The 14,217-nt window shown below is 37.2% G+C and overlaps 1 long non-coding RNA gene across 7 annotated transcripts in view; it reads left to right on the plus strand.

Moving 5' to 3' along the window:
• Nucleotides 1-757: 757 nt before the first annotated feature.
• Nucleotides 758-14,217, plus strand: part of LOC308652417 — a 64,499-nt gene continuing 51,039 nt past the window's right edge. Inside the window, exons 1-7 of one of the 7 annotated variants that reach the window (XR_014022783.1) lie at nucleotides 758-1,048; nucleotides 1,238-1,305; nucleotides 2,305-2,377; nucleotides 2,415-2,486; nucleotides 3,373-3,446; nucleotides 11,945-11,976; nucleotides 13,495-13,699. This is a non-coding gene — a long non-coding RNA (uncharacterized lncRNA). The other 6 variants (XR_014022781.1, XR_014022782.1, XR_014022784.1 and 3 more) reach the window with 6 other exon arrangements.

The raw sequence follows: 14,217 nt of genomic DNA on the forward strand, positions 1-14,217 counted from the left end.
AGCTCTAAGCATCATATCCTAATCCAACTATCTCAAAGGAGAAACATCTTGGGGTCGGGATATAGCTCAATGGGAGGGGAATTGCCTACCATATGTAAGCCCCTGGATTCAATCTCCAGAAACTCAAAATAAAACAAAACAAAAAGCTTTCTTCGCATTCCTTCTGAACAGCATAGAACTTTCCAGAAGCTCTCCCTGCAGATTTTCTCTAAAGTCTTATTGGCCTGAATTTCGGGTTCTCTGCTCACTCCTAAACCAATCACTGATGAAGGAAATGGAATTACCACAATTTGTCTAACCATCAAGATTCAACCCCTGGGACTGGAAAGGAAGCCAGGACTCCCTGAAGAAAATGGCTGTCAATTCCTGAGCAAAATGGGAATGCCTACAACCAAGACGACCAGGCAGTAGTTGGTGGGAGGAAGGAATGGGTAGATGGGAGCAATCACAGTCGGCCACAGCAGTGGCACAAGCAGAAGCACCTCCAGGCAAGGATCCTTTTCTGAGGATCACAGAGCTTGACCTTGCCTCCCAGATGAGCTTCTCTTACAGGAACGAGTTTTGCTGATCTTTAGGAGAGCTGCTGAGGACACACTGTGCTGTATATTCTGTTGGTTCATATTACACCACCTTGACCTGAAGCCAAATTATGCATAAGAGTTCTAAATTGGTTTATGGCTAGAACAGGCGAGCTGATGTCATTTGTCAAATGTGGCACTCTAGAATTATCTTCCCAGCATAAAACCAGGCAAAGCTCTTTCCACAGAAGACTTGTAGGAGAAATATGTTTTTGAAACAAGAATGCAGCACACTACAACTTACTCCATGTGGAATAACCAAGCAACAGAGCCAGCCCTTTGTGGTACTGGTGAAGCAAATGAGGCAGCCATGATCGTGAAGATATCCTTCAGGTTTAACCACATGAAATTTGGAAAAAGAAATTTGGGTGGTGCTTCCTGAGTTGATCTTTCCTTATAAAACTGAAATTATGAGCTTCCTTGAAAAGAAGCAGTTTGCTTTTTTTTTTTTGCATGCAAATTACTCACAGGTAAATAGGGCTCAATATATTTTTTAAAAATCCCCAGTTTACCTATACAACACTGTTTGTGTAGGTATCGAATAGCTCTCTTCTGATTAATGGGTTAGAGTGAAATTCCTTCAAAATTATCAAAACTAGAAGACTCTCAAGTATTGCTTACTCTTGGCAATATTACCACCACTAAATCTTTCTTTGCAGATGTGAAAGCTTTCTCCCAGATTTACACCAGGATTCTCAGCAATGGTTGTACGCTGAATCATCTGCAGGTATTTAAAGTACATTGATGCCTTGGAGTCACTCCCCGAGTTTCTGATTTGATACAGGGTGAAGCTTGGGGTACTGACATGTTCTAAATCTCCTCAGGTGATTCTAACATGCAGCCAACGTTGAGCACCAGCATCAAAATCACCTGGAGGGCTTATTATGACTCATATTGCTGGGCACAACTTTAGTTTCTGATTCAGTAGGTCAGGGATGAGCCCAAGGATCTACATTTTTAATGAGTTCCCCAAAGAAGCTGATGTTGCTGGTCAGGAGACCCGAGTTTGAGATCCATTGCTGTCCAGTAGAGTTCAGCAAACTCTAGGTCTAATCTGGCTGGCGATCTGTTTTTGTATAACCCAAGAGCTAAGAATATTATTTTAAGAAAGTTGTAGAGAAAGAGAAACAAAACAACAGCAACAAAAGAAAGAAAAAAAAACGAAGCAAAGACACACGGCTTGCAAAACCTAAAATGTCTACTATCTGCCCTTTTACAAAAAGTGTTTATTGATCCCTACTCTAGAGGATCTTGAGGTCTTGCGGGGGCAGGGAAACAAGAATCCAATAGAGCATGGAAAAACCTTTGGTGGGGAAATATGTTCTTAAAGGCATAGGGGAAACTCTAAACATAGCTGAGAGATTATTAATCCCCTACAATGTGCCAGGAGAGTGGCCTAATTTCATTATAATTATGATAATACAGTTATCACTGCCCTTTAGGTCAGGAAATTGAGAGGCTCCAGGGATATTAGCTTGCTAGTATCTAAGGCCAGTGGAGTGATAGACCTCTGATTTAAACGTTTCTACTAACGATACTATGTCCTAGAAAAGTTCTGTTTAGCAGTGGCTGTAATTCCCAGACTGAGTCTAAAAATATAATAAGCGTACACATCTAAAAGCATCTTTTTTTTTTTCCTAGTGGTTTGGTTCAAATTGTTATTGACCTCAGACATTGTGCCAGGCACATGTGTTACAAAACCCTGACAATTATCTCTGCCCTCAAGGAACTTAAAGTCCAGTGAGAGAAACAGATATGGACAGAAGCCCAAAGTTCAGTGGGGTTCAGAGGAGGGAGTGGTTAGGTAAAGCTTTACAGAGCAGAGGGTCCTTAAAGGATGCTAGTTCCCCGGTTGGACAAGACACAAAGGTTTCCTAGCGGAGGAACCGCATTGATTCTTCAATACAGGTAAGTTCCAGATGGAAGGATTTTCCCAGCTTGAGGAGACTCGCAGGACTCCTGCGGACTCCACAGCTCAACTTTGCCTTGGGCATCTGGTTCTACAAATAAGACACAATTCAGCAGCCAGCAGAAAGGGCCCCTGGTCAGCCGGTGACCACAGCACTTAGTGTATGACAGTAAATGTTGATCCAATTTTAGTGAAACAAGAAACTTTCAATTCTATTTCATGGGTTTATGTAGTCATTTCCAAGCAAGGTTATTAAAAGAAATGCTTATTTGAGTTAATGCTTGGTCTGCTGACGGACCCGCCAAGTTGTAAAAGAACGTGATAATGACACAGGGTTGGGTTTCATATGGCCACTTTTTGGGCAGAATAATCTGAAACCTCTTATTTTTTTTATATGTGTGATTTGTTGCACTGAGCTGGGAAAGCAGGCAGGATTCTGCATCATCAAACTGATCCTTGTCCAAGAGACTAATATAACACTTCTCATTTGAATTCATTTCTAAGGTCAAGGTTCAGATAAAACCTGCAGGAAAGAAAAAATTGGGGTTGCCCAGCATTGCATTCTGAGGCTACAGAGAGTAAGGAATTCACAGTTCTGTTGGGTGCAGGGGAGGAGGCAGGCATTGGAACCCAGAGAGCATCAAAGCAGCTTAGTAAATGCAGAGGTCAAGTTTGGACAGCCAGAACCCAGATGAGGCACCCTAGGCTCCAGGGGACTTAAGAAGTGTTGTGGGGGAGACTGTATTGAGCAGAAAATTTCCTCTGAAGTCTGATGGCAACCACTTTGACTATTTCTTAGTGACAGGTTGTTTCCTTCCCCTCTCTCTCTCTCTCTCTCTCTCTGTCTCTCTCTCTCTCTCTTTCTCCCTTTCTTTTCTTCTGTAGTACTGGAGGACTGAATCCAGGATGTCTCCCATGCTAAGCATTCACAGTACATCTAAGCTACACCCCAGCCCCAGGTTGGTTTTTTTATTTGTTTGTTTTTGTTTTCTTATTACAAACCACATATCTGACCCTTCAGTTTGACCTGACTCTTAGTAATGTAGGTGTAGTCTGAGAGGAATGGTGTCATTTCTCACTGAAGTGCAGTGTCCCTGGGGGAGGTAAGTTGAGACTGTTTTAAGGGCATGACTTAAGACCAGATCACAGATCTTAGGAAAGGTACTGAGCCATAACTCAACCTAGGAAAAGCAGAACGTTTATATGGAAATACGCTAGAATCTGTCATTTACATCAGGTATTCTTTTTTTTTTTTAAATTTTATATGCTACTTTTTAAAGTTTGGGAAAAATAATAAACAATCATTGCAGAAAATTTGGTGAATCAGGAAAAAGCACAAAGAAAAACATTTATCATATTAGCACAACCCAGAATCAATATTTTAGTATTCTGGAATATTTCCTTCTATATTTTTCTAGGCACATAGATATATAGGGTTTAAATAACCAAGGTTGTACTGAATACATAGACATACATAGCTTTGTTTTCATTTAACATTATTTCTTATGAATTTTTTCATAATTACACAATTCCATCAAAAACTTTCTACTTGAATGGTTTAATTATTTTAACCATTCCCTTTCTCTTCAAACATCTGTATTTTTCCCAGTTTTGGTCATAGTGAGTAATGCAATGAAAATAATGTGATCAGTATGACTTTGCCCTTGTTTGACTGGGAATTTTAAAGGTTTTTGGCACATATTATCAAAATGCTTTCCAGAAAATCTCTACTCTTGCCAGTATTAAGTATTATTATTTATGAAATATGTATTAGAGTAAGAGATCAAACTGAGTATCTCATTTTATTTTTTTTATTTTTTATTTTATTTTTTTTAAAGAGAGAGTGAAAGAGGAGGGAGAGAGAGATAATTTTTTTTAAATATTTATTATTTTTTAGTTCTCGGCGGACACAACATCTTTGTTGGTATGTGGTGCTGAGGATCGAACCCTGGCCGCACGCATGCCAGGCGAGCGTGCTACCGCTTGAGCCACATCCCCAGCCCTGAGTATCTCATTTTAATTTCTGTTTGTGTTTTACTATTAATGCTGGCCATTTAAATTGTTTTTAGTAGCTATTTTCACCTTTTCTTCTTAAAATTGTGCCCTTTGCTAATTTTCTACTGAAGAATTAATTTTTATACTGATTAAATTATGTGGGTGCTTTGTAACAGAAGCTACTAAATCTTTACATACTAATAAAATATATTCTTAATTTTCATTTGCCTTTAGCAATAAATAAATAATAAATAAATAATAAATGTGACTTTGATACAATAAAAAAGTCTATAAATTTTCATGTTTAGGTTCCTTTCTCAAATGTAAGAGAAACATCTAAACTTTACTTCATTTTTAAAACCCTTGCTACATTTTCTCCAATTATCTCTGAAATATTTTGGAGTTTATTTTGATTTATGATGTGAGGTAAGAACCACACGAATATCACTGATGAAAGCTTCCAAAGTAAGGCAATATTCCAGGGCCAGGAGGTGTGTTTCATTCTCTTTATGTGAAACTCAGCAAGAATCAAATAGCACGGGAAATCAGAGTTAACAGGGCCAAGATTGCTCAGACAATCTTTCCTTTACTTGAAATCAGTGAGATCAAGCTAGATGCATGTTCCCCTGCATTTGACTACTACATCTTGATCTGAAGAAGCAAATTTATTATTATCAGAATTCAAATCATCTATTAGACAAACTCTTCCAAAACCTGGAGCATGTGGGAGAAAATAAAACAGTCTCCCTGACATTCACTTATTCAATGCATATTTTTTGAGTGCTCATGTGTATAGGCATGTTCTATATCGTGAAATGGCTGGAATTATAATGGCTATGTTCAGGACACAGCACCAGCATGTCCTCTACTGTGGAATAGAGAACCTCTGACATTTTGATCTGTTTCATATGTTTGAAAGAAGCAATTCTAAAATATAATTAGTTCAGAAATGCCTTCATATAGGACATAGCATTATTAGGAGGGAATGCCATGACAGAAGTTTCTGGCATACTCAACTACTTAAAAGGAGAGAAAAATAATATTTAGCCAGGTCTTACCCAAAGGGTATTTTTAGTATTTTTATTTTATTTTAGTATTTTTAGTATTTTTCGGTATTACACAGTCACTGGAAAGTTATACCACACTGTGGGCTGGCTGTAATATTCCAAACTTAGAAAATATTCTGCAAAACTATCAAATTCCCTTCGGTATTACCCACCCACAATTCTCAGTAGTCTAAGTTTATTTTTCTGGGATCGAATTAGAACACATTATCTTGTCCCTCTCTGGAATTGCTTCCATTGAAGTAAGCCTGAGGCCCTTGGCATTTACTGAAAGATGGTATGACCAATAGTCTTATGAAGTTCATTGCTGCATTAATCATAGAAGTAAGGACATTGTCTCACATAGCACTTGCTGTCCCTCCTGTGATACTCCATTTCAAAACATAGGGGGTAGCTCAACGGTAGAGCATGTGATTAGCAGGTGTAAAGCCCTGTGTGCAATCCTTAGAACCAACTCCCCCAAAACCCATAAATAAAATAAAATAAAATTTTTCCTATGTAGAACCATGCCTGTCACTCAACCCTTTTATAATTCTTCTGCCTAATTTATTTTCGCTTGTGATTTTTATTCCTGTGTTATTATTTGGGGATTGGTCGTTTCCTCTGATTTCATTCTTGCCAAGCACTATTCTAATAAATTATTACTTCCTGGGTAGCTTGATATAGGAGCAATGGCAAAGGCAGGGACAGTGTCCTCTTGCATAGCAGCGTAGATCAACAGCACTGGGTGCCTGGGTCACTATGCTAAGAAGGAAAGCAACCCTGAGCTTAGTAGGAGAAAGTATTGGCACTCCTACCAGATATTTGACACTCTTGTCTTAAATAAAACACATGGCTATTCTGAGAAGAGAAGCATAAACATGTTGTTAATGCCTTACTTTTTGACTTATAAGCTAGTAATTATCAGTTTCACTGGTTCAAATCCATTTCTGAAAGCATAACTATACCTATGCCAAACAAGGTGTTGAACTTCACATTTACATGGGATCTTGGTCATAAATCTTGCTAGCCCTGGCCTCGGGACAGGCAAAATACACTTTTTCCTAGAAGGGGAGATTTCAGGAACCTGCTAACTAAGTGTCCCTCCTACTCAGGGTATGAAAATTTATAATTAGAAATTAATTTCTCTAGATTCCCAAAGCTGGTTCTTTATAAATTCTTTTACTTCAATAAGTATTAAAAGGGGTAACACTTGATCTCTTACCTGTTAATTAAGTGGTTGGCTACCAGTTAAGGAGGAGAGTGGGCCTGGAGATACAGCGGGGACGTGAAGAGTTCTAAGGAGGCAGAAGAGCTGGGATTTGCTTTTTTCACTATCTTGTCCGGGTTAGTCCACAGCTCACTTGAGATAAGCAATAAGTAGGTACAGGTGCATCCTTTCTGGCCATAAATAATGAGGCTTGCAGCCATTGTCTAACAAGGAGTTGAAAGGGACATGTGGGCAACCACCAATGACACAAAGAGAGTCCCGCGTGCTGACGGGATTCTTAATTTTTAGTAAATAACTTGTTATTCAACTTCTCTCAAATCCAGCAGACATGTTGCTGAGAAGGGCTTGTTTTTCAAATTGGCACATTAGGAGTCATTCATTCACTGTACCAAGAACAAATACCCACGTTTCTCCTGGGTTTATGGGATCTAGCAGGCTGCAAATGATACTCAGGATGCAAAAGAAATGGAAGACCCAGCTCCTGCCTCTGAGGAGGTTACATCTGGCTGGGAGATGAGTGATGAGAACATGAAACAGCTGGCGAATAATACCAGGCTGGAAAAAATCAAGCGTGAGGGTGTTGGGCTCTGACTACAAGCACTGAGAAATTTAAAGATAAAAAAGATCACACAAGGAGAGAAATCAAACAGTCGCGTTGAAAGGGATTGCAAGAGGCCGCTCTTCCTGTTTCAGGTGTCAGTAGCAAACTCTGGCTGTCCCCTGGGAACAACTGAAAATAGGACTGTGTGATATTCCACCTCTGTCCTGGAGAGCCCAGCATCCCACCCCAAGAACATCTAGTCAACCACCTTGAGAAGGAACTCACGGACTCTTGAGAATTCTAGAATCATCCACAATTTAAAAAGAAAGCAATTCCCTAGACTTGAAGACTTGAAGAAATGAGCATGACTTTTTGGGGCCATCTGTGCTCTTTAAATGCCTGCTCTAATTTTCTGTTTCCATCTTTTTGTTCTCTCTGGTACTAATCACAGCACCTTATTTTTTTTTATAGGCACTGAGCAAATATTTATGGAGTTGAATGGAATTAAATTCAATAGAGACTTCTAGTTAATGATTGGAAAGGCTTTTCTTCTCCTCTCTTCCCTGTGAGACCAATGATAACAATAACCATAACAAAAAATAACAAACCACAGAGAGGAAAATTAAATCAAGGAAGGAGCAAGGCAGAAAATGATAATCTATGAAGAGTAACTTTCATGTATAGTAACACATGAATCAAACATAGGGAACACAGCAAAAAGGGGCACATACCTTATACCCCCAAGGGCATGTAAATATTTTAAAGTGATTGGCTGCCCTGAGGGTCACAAGACCATCTGTTGTGCATCAGTAGGTCTGGTGGTTTGCAGGTGGCTTGTGGGAATATCCCAAACCTGGATTCACATCCCAGAGCAGCAGGAGAGGAGGGCTGAGGGACAATCGGAGAAGGTCTGCTATATCTGCAAGAACAGGGAGTCACATTGATGGGGTAGACAAGAGAAGGCAGGAGACAATCAATTTACCTGTTGCTGCTAATACATGAAGAAATAATCAAAAATTATAAACACCAAATAGCAATTTAAAAAGCATACAAGAGACAGGTGGATTTTCCGCTTATCCTAAAGGTGAGCGGCTCCAGAGTGTAAAATCTGAGACATGTATATGGTAGAACAATGTGAAAAAGTTCTAAACCCAGTTTGCCTTCTGCCTTTATTCGGTTCATGGACCCTTCCCATACAACCTTTTGTAAGTAATGGGTCCAGTTATATTGTGTAACTCAACTTCTATTAGGTGCCATCAGGCCAGTTGCCTGAATAGGGGAACTGAGGCACCCATTTCAAGCCCAAATGTGAAGATTTTAGTGTGAGACATGCTATCTTGTCCACGTTTTCTAAGCATCACTAAAAGTTTCAAAATTTCTGTCTTTAAGAAGACCCCACACACACAAGTTTATGATAGATGCTAACAACATGGCCTCCTTTCAAATATGCTATCTTCATTTTCCCACTTTCTCTCAGTTCACAACTGAGTTCTGGAGGCTTCCATTGTGCTAAGTTGTCAGGGAGTTTAGAACTGGCCTTAGAGTTGAGTTGTGACTAAAAATTAGCCACAAAGGAAAAGGTACGAGACAAGCAAGAATCAGTTAAAATATACTCACCAAATGAAAACGTGCCACCGAATTTGTGTTTCCTCTTGACAGTGAATAAGTAAACTGTGGTCTCTAGAAATAAATTAAAGAGGAGCTAAAGGTATTCAAATAAAAGGTGCAAGACTATTAAATGAGATGAGGAGAGAACAGACAACCTTTGTGAAGAATAAAGAGAAAAATAAAGCCATTGTACATAACAGAAATCACAGGTGCAGCAGGAAAGATGGATAATATTAGGGGAAAGAAGACAGGACAGAGACCAATAGGGAAAAATGCAAAAGAATACAATTAAGGAGGGTGAGACAAAAAGGAGCTCACAGAAGACGGTGGAGAGCTTTACTACCCTTGCTGTGCCAGAAGAAAAGAAGAGATGAAATGGGAAATGGAAAAGTTCTGAAGGTGTAGTAGGAAATGCTTTGGAGGATGATGAAACCCTGCATCTCCTGCCTTCGACTTCTTTAGCTTTGAGATGAAAGTGATGAAACAGTGGGTGACCTTGTCAGCGAAGGGTCTTGCAGGCTTTCCCAATGTCTTCTGCAGTGATTGATTTATTTAAAGGTCTTCATATATTCTTCTTGGCATAATTTTGGTCATTTATATTTTACTAAGAAATTTTGTGTTGCTTCTAGATTTGCAAAGTTGTTTCCATAGAATTGCATGCAATTCTGTCATATATATATATATATATATATATATATATATATATATATATTTTCCCCTTGAGATGCTAGGGATCAAAGCCAGGGCTGTGTGTGCGGGATAAGCACACCCAGCCCTATACCCCTGACCCTATAATTATTTTTAACTCTCCTGTACTGTAATTTGCTATTTTTTCTTCTTCTCTCATTTCCAATCTTCTCTATTTTACTCCCTCTCATTGCCTTAATCAAGTTTACAATAAGTTATGCATTTTATTGGCTTTTGGAAATGCCAGCATTTCCATTAATTTATCATTCTACTAATTTTTGTTTCTCATTTCATTAAGTTCAAATTTTATCCCTACAAATTCTCTCTTCCTAAATTACAAAAAAAATTCTGGATAAATACTAATTTTTTTATCTTTTATCTTTCTTATTTAAAATAACACACAATAGAGGCATTATGGCTTCTTATTTTTGACTTATGTATAAAGCGTTTTCCTTTTGTTCATTGTCTTCTTGGAATTTATAATTTTAGTTTTGAGATATTGTTGATTTAATTACTATTTAGAAGTCCCCTAATTTCAAAGTAGTTAATGTTATTTTTTTTTAATTTTTGGTTAAAATTTTATAATTTATTTCTAACTTTACTGAATTCTTTATAACAATATCTAAAATTTTCTATATATATATATATATATATATATATATATATATATATATATTTGTGTGTGTGATTGTATTTTTCTTTCTTTCTTTTTTTTTTTTTTTTTTTTTGGTACCAGGGATTGAACCCAGGGGCACTTAACTGCTGAGTCACATCCCCAGCCCTTTTTATTTTATTTTGAGACAGGGTCTCACTAAGTTGCATAGTGTCCCACTAAGTTGCTGAGGTTGGCTTTGAACTTGTGATTCTCCTGCCTCAACCTCCCAAGCTGCTGGGATTAAAGGTGTGTGCCACCATGCCCAGCTATTGTATGTTTCATTTTTGTAAATATTTTATTGTCATGAAAATTGTGTATCTTACACTAGGAGTTTCTACAGTTATTCTAATTTTTGGATTTTGTGATGTATTCTTCAATTTCTCTTTCTCTTCGTTTTTGTTTGAGTCCCATATTCCCTGATTCTAAAAAGAAGTGTACTGTCTCACACTCCAGATGCATTTGAAATGGATTCTAAATAGGTTCATTTGCTTTATTTATTTAGTTCCTACACTGGTATAAGAAAGTTTGTGATTATTGTTAACTTTTTCATAATGAGCATAAATTTATAAATTTGTGTTATCACATTTTGCTCAGCTATAGTCTATTTAGAACTTTTAATCTGAGTTCCCTTCCTGCTTAATTCTAATGTTAACATTCTTTTGCTTGTTTGTATGTGTCTTGGAACACTTTGCCAATGTCTCTATTTTCAACCTTTCAAAATCACTTCGTGTGAAACGTCCCTCTGATACTTGGGATATTCCCAGGGCTTTTCATCGTGCCACGTGACAGTCACTGTTTCCTTTACAAATATTTAACTGGATTATATCATACACATGGAAACGGCTCAAATCATTAAGTACACACACAGTTCATAGGATTTTTACAAAGTAGCACAACTTTCTAACAACCTCCAGGTTAAGCTATAGACTACTGGTACCCCAGAACCCTCCATGATATCTTCCCAGTCCCTGCTCCCCCAAAGTCACCCATGATTCTGACATCATAATTCAATTTTGTGTAAATGAAAATATACTACAAATCATGTTGTGTGTCTTTGTGTTTGCTTTATTTGGGTTTACGTTATATTTGTACATTTTATCTATGCTTTTGTGTGTGGTAGTAATTTATTTTTTGTATGCTGTATGTCATTTCATAGTAGAAGTGGGCTAAAATGTCTTTATTCATATTATGGCTGATAAACATCAGTTTTACTTTTGCAATTATGCTGCTGTGATAATTTTTTTGTACATGATTTTTTGGTATGTTCCTGTGCAGGCCTGCTCTGCCATTTTTTATTCTTAAATATGTTACAGAAATACCTAAAATTTGTAGGTCTGTATGCCTAATATTATATACAAATAAAACTAAATATTATGTATATAGAGAGCTTACTTAAAAGAGAAAGAATGAAAATAAAACACAAATTACAAGTAAATAACTTTATTCTCCACAAAGAGCTTATAAAATAGTAAAAGGGAATTATAATGTTTAAAAACTTATATGTAGCACACAAGTACCTAGAAATTACAAGACGTCAAAATTGACATGTGAGAAAATGTGTTTAATAGACCAGAAGATACCAATAATTACTAAAGTGGTATCTGAAAGACATGTGACCTCTCAAGTCCCAGACACAGATGATTTTTACATATCAATGATACAAATATTTCAAATAACAGTCAATTTCTATCTTACAGAAATACTTAAAGAACAAAAGAAAACTGAAATTGTAAGTACTTCTAATCCCCAGCATTTTGTTCACATTATTCTATGAACTTGGTATAAAACTGACCTCATAAGTCAATAAGGATAACACAAAAAAGCATATCCAAAAGAAATGATAGATCTATTTTACTAATGATTACTACAACTATGTATGATGAAAAAAAATACTAAATAAAGATTTACATTTGGTGGAAAAATTCTAAGTAGAAGTTTAATTATTCCTTTTATATGTGGAATGAAGGGATGGTTTAATCAGATAATCTAGACACATAATTCACCACATTAGCAGAATAATGTAAAAATATTGAATGATAATCTCAATTGATGTAGAAAAAAGGTTTGATAAATAAGTCAATACCTGGTAATGATAAACCTATTAGTAAATAAGGAACTGCAGAGACTCTATTTAACATGGTAAAATTTTATACTGAAAACTCAAAACAAAAATTATATAAGTTTTGCTGGGCTGGGGTTGTGGCTTAGCAGTAGAGCGCTCACCTAGCATGTGTGAGGCCCTGGGTTCAAGCCAATGTAAGACCCTGGGTTCCATCCTCAACACCACATAAAAATGAATAAAATAAAGGTATTGTGTCCAACTACAACTAAAAAATAAATATTAAAAAAATTATACTTATGGAAAAGCTCAAAATGCAGTTTCTTTAAAATTGGGGACAAGGGGCTAGGGATGTAGCTCAGTGACAGAGTGCTTGCTGCATGTGTGAGGCCCTGAGTTCAAGCCCCAATCTGAATAAGATTGGAAACAAGACAAGGACACTCACTCTCACTGCTATTGTTGAAAATAACACTAGTTGTCTTTCCCAACCTCTAAAAAAGAGAAGAGAGGTATAAGCAATGGGAGGAAAAAATAAAACCCTTGTGATTTGCATACTGGTAGGGAGAAAAAAAATTTTTTAAATTCAGAACAACAAAATGCAAAAATACAGCCAATTTAAAAAAAAATGGTCAATTAAATTTTTACCAAAATAAAGGATTACTAATCAATAAGGAATAACAGATAATGAAACATAGGATAGTCTGGCAGAAAAATTCTTCATCATCTGACATATTATAGATTCAACTTGTCTCTTCAAGAGTTTTTTTTTTTACACAAATGGAAACATGCACTGCACTGTCTTTTGTGTCTGACTTCCTTCACTTAGCATGCTTTTGAGATCCACTCACCTCTTCTTCCTGTTTTGAGACTCTTTTTATATTGATCCAAAGTATTCCATTATATGGGTTGTTACGGTTGTGATATGAGGGGCCCCCCAAAGTGCATGTGTGAGACAACGCAAGAATTTTCAGAGGTTCAATGATGAGATTAGGAGAGTTATGACTTAACCGTTGGATTACTCTACTAATGGGTTAATTAGGTGGTAACTCTTGGTAGGTAGAGTGTAGCGGGAGGAGTTAGCTCACTGGGAATGTGACTTTGGGGCTCATATTTGGGGTCCCTGGTGAGCAAAGCTCTCTCTTCTTCCCTCTGCCATGCCCTCCCTCCATGATGCTCTGCTTCACCCAGGGCCCAGAGCTATAGAGTCAGCCGACCAGGGACACGGACCTCTGAAACTGTGAGCCAAAATCAACTTTTCCTCCTTTCAGTTGTTCTTGTCAGGCCTTTTGGTCATAGTGAGGCTAAACTGACTAAAAGATGGATATCCCAAAAGTTTTCCTGCGGATAGATTTTTGGGTCATTTCTACTTTGGGCTATTGTGAATAAAGCTGCCAAAGACTGAGAAAATATTTTTATGGTGATCTTTCAATAACACCATGTGCTCAAGAGCCTCAACACTTAATATTGTCTTTTTAATCTTAGACACTCACTAACTAGTACCTCATTATTAAACTCACATTTCTAATATTAAGCATGTTTTCATGTGCCTATTGGCAGTTATAGCTTCTGTAAAGTGTGTCTGTTCCAATATTTTCTATGCCTCAGTTTCCTTTTCAGAAAACTAGGATAATATTAACCTCAGTGTGTTTATAAAGATTAAATAAGCTAATATATATTAGCACCAGAACAATCCCTGACATCCAGTATTAGTTTCCTATCACTGCTATAAAATTATATGAAATTTAGAGACATAAATTTATTATCTTATGGTTTTGTAGGTCAAATGTTCCTCACAGGTGTCACTGGGTTAATTTTAAATAATTGGCAGGGTTGTGTTCTCTGCTGGAGGGTTAGGAAGGAATCTGTTTGCCCTTTGTAGCTTCCAGAGGTCTCTCATGTCTTGTAGTCTCC

Source organism: Spermophilus citellus (genome assembly GCF_964194105.1).
Source record: "Spermophilus citellus genome assembly, chromosome: 6".
Lineage (NCBI taxonomy): Eukaryota > Metazoa > Chordata > Mammalia > Rodentia > Sciuridae > Spermophilus > Spermophilus citellus.